General features: G+C 45.3%; 1 pseudogene; it reads left to right on the forward strand.

Annotated features, from left to right (window-relative positions):
* The first annotated feature begins 10,909 nt into the window (after positions 1-10,909).
* Positions 10,910-11,505, forward strand: LOC142586118 (uncharacterized; annotated as a pseudogene).
* Positions 11,506-12,139: the final 634 nt, after the last annotated feature.

The following is a 12,139-nucleotide window of genomic DNA, read 5'->3' on the forward strand; positions in this document are numbered from 1 at the left end:
GCTTGGCGGGTGGAGGTCCTCCCGTATTTGGAGTGGGAGGTGCCACCACTGGATTCCTCTGTATGTTGTTAGAAACTTCTTGCCCTCTAATGTATTGCACGTGCTACGGATAGGGGAGTTAAGCGATTTGATTTGAGCTTCAATCTGCGCTACTTTGAATCTTAACATTGTGCTTTCTGGAGCAAGCAAGAACGATTGATTGGCGTTTGTCAGGTTTGGAGGGGAACTGGGAAGTTAGGACGCGGGAGAAGCCACTCCATCCCAGCTCACCTGGCTTTGCGGGTGGGCTGATAGCGCCTGTGTCGCGTGTCATGTGCCCGCGTTATCGCGCGCTCTCACCCTGATGTCTGAAACGTTGTCTGTCCGTGACGTCACTTGTCACATGAGTGCTTGTTATATAGTTATGCTGCTTGCGTGAAATAAGGGTTGTTGTTATCGTGGCGAGATCGGAGCCAGGCTCAGTTCCTTCCTGCCCGCTGCCCGGCTGCGCTCGGCGCCCGGCTAGGGCGGAAACACCACAGGGGGGGGGGACCTCATGGTGAGATCGATTGTGACCGTACTGCCGGCTAGTGTTATTTCCCTTCAGGGGCGTCGAGGGCTTCTGGTTTGAATGCTTATTTTCAAATGTATTTTCCTTTGGAGGAGGAGGGGTCCTCTTGGGCATGTAGCACTGACGACACAGCGCCTAACTCGTGATGTGTTCTGTCGCAGGTACCACATATTTAGGGTTGCAGATGTGGTTCGCGTCGGGGCTAACCTCTAAACTCTTCTCACAAGTTGGTACACACAGGGCCGGGCACACATCCGGTCGGTGTCAAATTTACTTGGTCTTGACACAAGCTTCTACCTTCTGTCGAAAAGGGGTGCAGTTGACGTAGACAGATACCTTCTTCCCGAGGAAAGTCAGTAATATTGTTTTTGCATGTCCTATTCGGAGGGCGTAGAGCACCGGTGGTTCCGGGTTAGCTTGCCCAAGATGGGGCAAGATTTCGGCTTTCTTAATGTCGACGGGTAAGACGAAAATGGCTTCAGAGGAGCCTTGTGGATAGGTGTGGTGCACCAGCACTTTGTGAGTCTTGCCAGCGATGGTTAGGCTTTTGACGCAAAGGTAGGCGTCAGTGCTGTTCATGCTGGTAGAGGTGATCAATAAAGTGTTATTTAGTGTAATTACCTGTGCGCTGTCGATGTCTTCTGCAAGTCGGGCACCCGCTTTCTTCAGGCTGTTCAGGTAGATCAGGTGACATTTCGAGTAGTGTACGCCCCCTGGTATTCTTACGACGACGGTGTAGGAATCATCCGGCGGCAGTGGCTTCCTGGGACACGCCCTCTTCCCAGGTCGTCTCGGCTGCAAAGATAAAGCAATTGCGGAGGAGGCCTTGTCGGCGCAGAATATCCGTTGTTTGCTCCAGCGTGCCATCTCCTCCACCGTGAGCTTGTCTCCTTCAACTTCAATCCCAGCTGGCATCGCCTCCTTGGTGTAGTGCGCAGCCGCCGACGTGGTGGAGCCGCCGGCGGGGCTCAAGGTCGGTGACGCAGAAAGTGGTGATTAAAGGAATTTCGATTCCTGCGAATGGTCGGGTTTCTTGCTCAGCCGGTGTCGATCAGCGTTTAAAATGCCCTTTCCCAAAATGGAAGGTCGAACACCACATCGACCAGGATAAGAACTAACTTTGGCAGAGCTCGAGAGAGAGGCGTCCGCTCCATGCGAACGCCGAGCAATGTCTTCGTTGGAGAAAAGTTATCACTCCGCGCTTTCCGTCCACTTTTCGCTAACGGGGAGGCTCCTCGCGTCGAGTTGCAAATAAAGAACACGAAAAGCAGAGCAAAAATAAAAAAGATCTAAAACAACCCATTAGGAGCCGTATACCACAGTGTCTTTCTTTCTAAAGAATAAATATTGTCTCATCGAATACTGAGCCTATATAAAAAACACTTGCCAACAATTGCGGTTATAAAACGTCCGTCTACATCCTAGTACGAACGTAGCCAGTGCAAGGAGTCCCTCAAGCTACCACACCGTTGACTGCTATGTATGAACTGAGTATAGCTTAAGCATTGCTTTCTCCTAATCTCTGGCACATTTTTCACGAATATTAACGACCATCTAGCCACACTGATTTTCATTGAAACATCATGGCCGAACTCTGAAATTGATTGAATGCCATGGACCCTTAGTCGACAAAATAACACAAGAGCCTTATCGTCGTACAGCGTAATGAATGCTGAGGCAGATTAGTAATGCGTTTATCCGAGTATTGCTTCCCAGAATGTCTAAAGATGGCGGTTTTAACATTTTCAAAGATCTGTCTATCAAATTCATCACGTCCGTACAAAGCTGACAGCAGAAAAACAGGCAAATATGAATCCGTTATTAAAAGTTTCGGATAAACCAAAATAAAATTGCCTGTTCAGAAATTATAATTCTGCCAAAGGTACTAGCACAATGCACGAGTTCAAAACGTGGATACAAGCTTCACAACTAACTGAAGAAGCATAAAATAGCAATTACAATAACATCTTCGCGTGAGGTGAAAATTGATTGAATATGGATTCTTTTAAACCAGTTTCTAAATCGAGTAAATCATGCGCGATTCCATGCAGATTACTCCAGAACATCAAATAACGATGTCATCCCCGACATTACACTAGCGAACATTTTCTGAATAGATGTGATATAGATGACTACTCAGATAACTGTGAATACGTCAAGAACCACATTTGTTGCACCAACTTTCTTTACTCTATTGCTACCAATGAAGGGATAGATGTGCAGAGCAACTCAATGAATAGTTCCGCATGCAAACCGGACGATACACAAATACTGCAAGCATAACACGCCCTCATATTTATCGCGCCTGCTCTATCATTTATTTTTAATCTTGGCTTAGAGAACGCAGCCTTCGCTTGTCACAAGCAGGTTGCCTAAGTTCTTTCTATATTCCAACAAGGAAATAAAAATTGGCTTGGCAATTGTCGCCCTCTTTCTAGACTCGCTGTTGTCTGTAAAGGAAAAAAATATTCTGTCTATACTCCAGGCTTTTTGCTGTTAAACACGGCATTTTCACTAATACGCACCTCTCGCAGAACTAGCACTACTAAAGCGAAAAGAATTCATTGAAAAAATAAATTGAAACTAACAGGTTGATTTCAGTTTTCTGGTCAACTTCACCGAAGCCTGCTGTACTATTTTGCAGAAAATTACTTTTCTAATCTTATGCTCTTATGGCTTGCGATAGCACACACACACACAACTATATCTATCGAATAAGGATTCCCTCAGGGAAGTACTTTTGGGTAGCTTCTATTTAGAATATACATACCTAAATACACAACATATATGTATACATATCCATACATACATACATACATACATACATACATACATACATACATACATACATACATACATACATACATACATACATACATACATACATACATACACATATGTATGGGCATGTATGTATGCATGTATGTAAATTAAAACATACGCAGAAATGCAGTGGCACCATATAGGGAACACCGACTTAACAAAACCTTCCCTCATGCAATTTTGCATTAAGATAAACGGAACTGGAACGTACATTGTGACGGAATTAGGAAGTCAAACGCACTTTGTGACAGAGTTAGGAAGTGGGCCGAAATTGCGCGTGCTGCTGAGGCGATGCGGCTTTCTCGACTGGACGTCCCTGGGTTCACGGCGTTCGTCGCACATAGTGAAGAACGGTCTCACTCGTGTCATCCTTAATCGCTGATACACCACTTACTCAAGCAAACGCCACGCCATCTATATTTTAACATTGCGTTTCATCTGTTCTACTTTTTCTTGTAACTGGACTAGCAGTTATTATGCAAAAGTTCAAATGTAAATTTTATATAATGAAAAAGTAATATCGTTTCTCAATATTGAAACATATCTTAGTGCCTTAAAATCTCGATACTGATGTCGCTGCATCAGCATGCTAAACGTGGCTAAGACTTTATCTCATGCACAGGGGCTCGCGGAACTCACCAAGTGTCGAATCCGTGGTGTACGATATGACTCTTTCAGGCCACAGTCTCGTACCGTTAGAGGTTGCAGATCGCTGCGCATATTAGATAGTTTCATACGGCCTCGAACAGCCTATTTATCACTGGTATCGAAGATCTCAATATAGGCGTTCAAATTCCCCGATTTCTCAGTGAAAAGAAATTCAGTATCTATGTAGCAATAACTAAGTACACCAAGTTGCCATACATAAAGTTACAAAGCATTTACACCATGTACAGCCTACAAAGTGGCTCCCCTTTTATTTTTAAAGTGAAGCTGTCTATTGGGGAGGGGTTAAGATCCCGGGATTAAAAATTAAATTATGCGGTTTTACATGCCATAACCAATTTCTGATTATCAGGCACGCCGTAGTGGGGGACTTCGGAAATTTCGACCGCCTGGGGTTCTTTGACATGCACCCAAATCTATGTACACGGTTGTTTCCGCATTTCGGCCACATTGAAATGCAGCCGCCGTGGCAGGGATTCGATCCCGCGACCTCGTGCTTAGCAGCCCATAGGATCCCGGGATTTATCCGTGGCGTAACGTCGACGGAGAACTGTCATCATCAATAGTTTATACCCCCGTGTAGCAGTGGCTACAAGCACTCAGCAGAGTGAAGCGACTGATGCATATAATCTTTTAAATCACTCATACTAACCATACTAATCAAGGGGTAGACTGGACAAAGCACAAGTGAGCTGGGCAAGCATGGTCACCGGTACTGCTACTCAATCGCCTAAAGCTAAGGGGTGCGCCCAAGAACAGGAAATGACGCAGATAAGAAGCATGTTAGAACAGATTACATGAGAGAATGCAACGCTTAAAGGTGAGATCAAGCAGCTTAATGCAGGAAGCATGAAGCCACAGCAACAAAGAAATAATAGCAACACACACGCCACCAGTATGACGCCGACGCCTAGTCAAGCTCTAACACCCGTTCTCACAAGAGCGAACAGGGAAACACTACCACAACAAAGGAGCGCGCAAGAAACCGTTGAGGAAAAAACTGCCTTTGCAATCAGGGAGGTTATGGGAAGGTTTAAAGAGCTGTTCGATGGGTTACAGCTACAAATTACAAATATGCATGTAGATATTAAACAACGATTCGATGGATTCGAGAATAGAGCAGCCTCACTAGAAAGAACACCAAAGGATATTAGGCCAGCCGGTGCAAGGTCGCTTAAAAGGAACCTTTATAGCAGACCGAATGTGGCAGAAAATAGCAAGGCCACCGGGGAAGAACAGACAAATCAATATGGCGCCGCATAACCAATACGCGATTTGGCAATGGAACCGGCGCGAGTATCGTAGGAAGCGAGGAAAGCTGCAGAAGCTCGTAACAAATAAGGAGACGCCAGGCATGATCGCCCTGCAGGAGACCGGAGGGATGGCAAAATTATCGAGGTATAAATCTTACAGTACTTCGGGCGACAAGATAACTGTCACGACGCTGATACACGGATACTTCTCAGCTTTCGGGCACGATACCGGCATGCGGGGCATAGACCACATGCTGGTTGAAATAATCCTCTCCCTTAAAGAAGAGGGAAGTCTATCTACTCTTAATATATACAGTCCACCGCGACTAGAGGCCAAATTCGGTCCACTCTCCGCAAAGCGTTGAGCGTAGCGCACAAACAGCCGTATGTCATGGTAGGCAATTTTATCGCGCCACATGCGGCTTGGGGATACAGCATAGAGAAGATTAAGGGCAGAATCCTATGGGCGGCTGCTTAGAACGAAGGACTAGCGCTCATAACTGACCCTAAGGCACCAACCAGAATAGGAAACAGCGTAACCAACGACACGACACCAGATCTCACATTAGCGAAGAATGTAGCGGCTTCTCAATAGACAAACATGCAGGAAAGCTTAGGTAGTGCCCACTACATCGTCGGCAAACGGTACAAGCAGAACCAAGAAAAAAGAGGGGTATACAAAACTAAAACTTGTAGAATAGGACTCTTTTCGAAAAATCCAACAAACACATGCGGAAGGCCCTCTAGCGGAAACCGAGAAATGGGCAGAGAAACAACAAGAAAGCGTTAAACAAGCTAGCAAAATTGTTCCAGAGGAGGCAGGAATATAGGAGATAAATAGCAGATTTATGCACATGTGGGAAGCGAAAGTTAGTATGCTGATATGATGGAAAAAGCAAAAACATGATCGGAAATTAAGGAATAGCGGAATAAGCAAGGAAATCGCGATATATGGAAATAGGGTAACCCGACAGAAGTAGTAATCCACGTGGAATTTGAAGGAAAGGCAGATGAAAATTTTCAGGACCTGGAACATTCTCCGATGCCTCTTGGACCCAGAGAGTACACATGTGATACAAAGACGCAACCTACAGAAAGTTATGCACAGCTACGACGGTACAGAAGAAGAGCTCTTTCGAGAGCTCCCAAAGATGTACGTTGGAGATGCGGATAAAGAACGACTCCCGTATTACCTACGTAGTGAGAATCCTGATCTCGATACCCGCATTACGGAGGCAGAAGTCAGATATGAAGTAACCAGGTTCAACCCTAAATCTGCAGTAGGACCTGATGGGATAAGCAAAAAAAAACAATCAGGAACCTCGACAATGTATCCATCCGAGCTCTCACGGACTACATGAATAACTACTGGTAGCAAGGAGGCATTTCAAGTCAATGGAAATCAACACACCCGCCCCTAATAAAATCATTTCATACCGAAGCTTGGAAAGAAACCATAACTGAAGAACTTAAGGCTCATATCGCGAACGTCCTGCCTCGGTAAACTCATGGAACATGTGGTTCTCAGACGCCTCAAGAGATACATGGATGATGGAGGACTTCACCCACATACCATGGTTGGATATTGACCCAAGTTATCGACGCAGGATATTATGTTCAAACTAAAACATCACATCATAGATGCGCGTGAGAAAACTCTATTCATGAATGCGTTACTACTTCTCGATCTAACTAAGGCCTTTGACACTGTCAGGGACAAGGCAACACTACAAAATCTCCAAGAGTTAGATCTAGGACGTAAAACATACGCGTGCATCAAAGACTTCTTGACGGATCGTACGGCGAAAATTTCAAATGGAGAAACCAAATCGGAGGCCATCACACTAGGTAATAGTGGCACCCCACAGGACGACAGAAAGCTGAGCTAGTTGGTAAAGATTCATTATGCAAAAAAGAAGTCAGGCGTGCAGACAGGACACAAGAGTAGAGAGCAGAGGCGTTCGTGTTGTCCACTTCTCTACTCTTGTGTCCGGTCTGCACGCCTCACTTCTTTTTTGCATAACGCACGCCACAGGGTTCAGTCCTATCTCCCTTTCTGCTCAACGTGCCAATGATAGGTCTTTCTGCGAGACCCGTAAAGGTAGAAGGTCTCGGACACAGCATATATGAGTATGAAAACAGCCGCTGCATGGCGGCTGAAAGCGATGGACATGTGGAAGAGATTCTCCAAACAGCAGTAAACACGGTAGAAGACTACATCAGAGAAAAGGGACTGATATGGTTCCTCAGAAAATCAGAACTTCGGTTAAATAGACCCACATGCAAGGACCTAAAAAGCATAAAGGAAAGGCCGGGCACTGTGGTCAGCGTAGAAGTGACCAGGATACATATAGGGAAGAGCCTGAGAATACTGGAACTCCGGATATGCGGTAACGGCCATAATAGCGACACCATTCGACTACTTGAGAATATAGTGTTCAACAAACAATAGGACCAATTGAGCAGATATTCAGTGGGCACTATGGCATAAAAGAGCACGATCTCATGCGATTAATAGAAACATTCGTAACCAGTCGTGTTCTATATGTGGTCCCTTAATTCAAGCTCTACGCTTCGCAGAAAGCCAAGATAGAATGCAGAATTAGAAGGCCGTATGAGCAAGCATTGGTACTTCCGGCAAATAGGTCAAACGAGAAGTTCCTTGCGCTCGGCGTGCACAACATACTAGACGAATTTATTGATGCCCAGAGAGTAGCGCAGTATGAAAGCCTTACACAGAGTTAGACGGGGAGACACATTTTAGACGACATAGGAATAACCTACAACGCACAGCACGGTCTTCGGAGAGATATCCCAAGGAAAGTGAGCGAACATCTCTCAATACCCCCGTCCCCAGAAACATGAACCTGGAGTTTCGCCAAGATAGAAGAACCGCAAGAGCGAGAGCTCTCCACAAAATTATCCGTAGTGCCAGAGACGTGGTCTATGTGAACGCGGTGGAGTACGCAAATAGACACAGTGTGTTGATAGCTGGTACGAGTCTAAAGGGTGAGTCCACAGTTATTTGCTCTATAAAAACAAGAAAAGCGGAGGTGGCGGAGGAGGTTGCCTTAAACGGGTAAATCGCAACTCCAGCAAATATTACGACACCTAGCAGCAGTACGGAGAAACGCCATACATAGGTCCAGCCACCGTGTGTGCCGTAGAGGCTGCTTTCACGGACTGAAAAATGGAGCTGCTAGCAAAAAAAAAAAACGAACGGCCAAGCAGTTCTGCTGTGTTCCTCAGTGCGTGTCAGTGAAATGGAAAGACAGCGATATTTCCTTTAACGCATTTGCCTCCGACTCGAAAGACCGAAGCAAAAGAACCAGGTGGATCGCTAACCTCCGCATCGGCAAGACTCTGATGCTGACAATGACTGTTTGCTCACGGCATTTTGCATGGGATAATTTCTATTTACCAGGTGAGACACTATTGTGAACTTGTGAACTCGAACCTAATACATGACCATTGTGCATGGCCATTATACATGTCGCTGCGGCACCTTATGTAAACACGTTTAACATTGCGAGGACTTGCGATTGGGCTGTACATTATTTGCTGCATACGTTAGCTGCAACGCGAAATTCGAGCACAGGAGAGGTTCGACCTGTCAACGTAATTTCTCTGAAGAACGTCACCTCTGCACTCGTTCATCACATTGGCTGTAATTAGAACTCATGTTTGACGTTTCACAGCGGGTTCTTCGACGAACGTCTCCTCTGCACTCGTTGACTACACTTGTCTGTAACTCGGGAGGCTTTTGATGCCAAGCACGTCTCGCGCAACTTATACGGGCGTCAGACATTCAAATGTTTACCAATGATGTACCAGCAAGTTCGGGAAGTGTTGAGTGTAAACGTGGTACGTATGTGGCACGCTAAAGCGCAATAAATATCATGCGTGGCGCAGATGAACTTGCAGCACAGGCGCACTGCACACGGGCACTTCCCAGCGCGACTGATTACGAATTTGTCTCTTGCACTTGGGAATATCCGTCGCACTCAAAAGTGCCCATATGGCATCGGTATTTCGCACCGACGGTGAGCCTGTCACGTTCATTGCAGAAGTTTGCCACTTACGCGACAGCCACACGTCAATTTTACACCCGTTTGCTAGTTGCGAGGGAAATTTACGGCGTCCGCCCTCTACTGACGTGTCCCATATATGTGTGTGCAGTATCAGTACCTAAACTAGCATTATCTGGATTATTAAATCACCCCCAAGTCAGTGGCAAAAATAGCTTGGTCATGTGGTGGTGCTTCCACCTGGGTACTTTGTGTTATGAGCAGCTTGCAACGACATTTTGCAGATGCTACATTCGGTGTACAACGTTGCATAACCATGCACACTCGTACCTGTGCTTCATTTCCTTGCAAATGCTTTTAGATAAATATGGCGACCTTGTTTCTTAAGTAAAAAGATAAAAATTCTGGGTGCAGCACATATTGAGACAAAATAACGCGTAAAAATTCGTTTATTTTACCAGATGCTGCAAGTCAAAGACGGGCGCTGAAAAAAAATGCAATACCAACTAAAAACCTGGCAAGGACGTCATGTTATGATCAGAATAACGATGCTAGTATGAAAGAGCTTTCACTGGCAAGACTTCGCTGACGTGCGTATTGGTCAGCCAGAGTAAGTTAATTTGACTGCATAGTGCAACACTTATATGCTTATGGTACCTACACCATGGCTACAAGCATGCAATAAATAGTGTCAACACTTTTTAATGGATTACTGAATGAATCAAACAAAGAAACTGAAGCCTCCCCTTTAGAATCAAAGTCGTTGCCCCATGCACCTGTCAGCACGACCACTATGGTAAATTGGCTGCATGAAGCTTCTGCACAGATTGCTTAACCACTAGTTCCTCGGGATTAAACAATGTCTGACATTGCAAGACGATCTGCCATCCCCTGAAAGCAATAGCATGGACTATATAAGTGACAAATAAAATATGGTAATTTCTTGCTGTATATGGGGGGGGGGGGGGTGTATGTGTTGTGGTAGCGGTCTTTACCAAGACGGCGGCATGCTTTCTGGATTTACTTCGCGAAAGCGTTGGGGCGAGTGATGGGTGCAAATTATCTGATGCACAAACCCTGGGTTTCCAACTTCCAACAATGAATTTAACACATTGATGTGCATCATTTGAATGGCAAAAAGAAGCTGCATCTCGCATCAGTTATGTCAGACATTATAACTCTTGCTTTTGTTTTGGGACAGGAATGTGCTTGCCAACCTGGCCCCTGGATATTAATGGCAGAGTACTCACGAGAAGCAAAAGATATGGCAAATTTCCTCCTAGAAATGGCTTCAGGAACAAAGCTTACAAAAAGCAAGGCTAAGTGATATCGGCTTCTTCTCCACAGTAGTTTGCGGACACGATAAGTAGTAGCCAAGTAAATATGTTCAGTCGATGTTCCGAATGCTCTTGTGACGTGCTGTAGAAAAAATTCATCCACTTTCAGGACGGCACTAGTTTTGTTCAAAAGAAAAAATTGCATCGACATTGGTGAAATTGAAGCATAATGTTTCCACTGCATTCTTGAGTCACCTGTTTAACTATTTTCTAACTACATGTAGCAACATAGTTGCAGAGACTGTTCAGTTGATGTCTGAACTTTTAAAAGCAACTGTGGCTGTGCCACCAAAAAATGTTGTTGAACATTTGCCTGTCTGTTTTAAACACTTCAGTAACGTGCGTGCCATTGTAGATTGCACCGAACTTCCTATTTGCCAGCCGAACGGTTTGCGATGTGCATTACAGACCTACTCCTTCTACAAGAGAGGTTTCACTGTTAAGTATATGGTTACTGTGACACCAAGTTGTCTTATTGCCCATATATTCCAAGGATTTGGAGGCCGCACCTCAGACAAGGCCGTTTTTTGCGAAGCTGCCTCATCAAGCAACTAGACCCGATATCAGATACCATAATGGTGGACCATGGCTTTCTTATCAATGACATTTCTGCGGACAACTTAATTGAGTTAATCAGGCCTCCATTCAGAAAACAAAATCAGATGTCAAAGGGCGATGCACTTAGAGCACAAAAGATCGATTCAGCAAGAGTTCATGTAGACCTTGCTATGCAGCAAATGAAAATATTCAAAGTGCTGTCAACAAGAATCCCATCGAGCACAGTTATAATAGCTGCAGGCTTCACAAACCTCTCATCACCGATTTTAGCAACACATCGATTTTTGTAAGTCTTGTAACAATACATTTTCCAAACGCAGTACGTGCATCGTAAAATTGGTTCGTGCTTTCCATGCAAGGAAGTTTTAAAAACTTTACTGGAGTGCAAGTGCCACGCGCCGCGTCTTTTGAAGGCATTCAGCCCTCGCTTCTCTGCGTGCTTTGTGTAGGTTGGGATCCATGCTCCTGGGTATGGGTTCTACTTTTAGTGTGTTGCGATACTCGTCTGGAATTGTTTAGGTCCTCTGTCCTCTGGTTTTGCTTTCCTCTCCGAACTGTCCGGAGCTCGAACTTCTCAGTGGAGCACACTAGCCCTCTTGCTCTGACGTAGTCTTCTACGCAAGTGGCTGCCTCTTGTGACTTCTCTTTCTCTGTGAGCGAGCCTCTGTTAACCGAGATGGTGATGTCGTTGGCATACATGGCATGGTGCATGCCGTCGACTTCGTTTAACTGTTTTGCCAAGCCAATCATGGCTATGTTGAAAAACGTGGGGGAGATGACCGACCCTTGAGGCATCCCTTTGTTTGGAGTAAGGAACTTCTCTGATCGGAGCTCTCCCAGGCCAATCGTTCCCGTTCTGTTTGAAACGAAGGCTTTGACGTAGCCGTAGACTCTCCTCCCGCAGTTCAGGTCCTTCATACCCGT

This window comes from Dermacentor variabilis, chromosome 6 (assembly GCF_050947875.1).
Source record: "Dermacentor variabilis isolate Ectoservices chromosome 6, ASM5094787v1, whole genome shotgun sequence".
NCBI lineage: Eukaryota > Metazoa > Arthropoda > Arachnida > Ixodida > Ixodidae > Dermacentor > Dermacentor variabilis.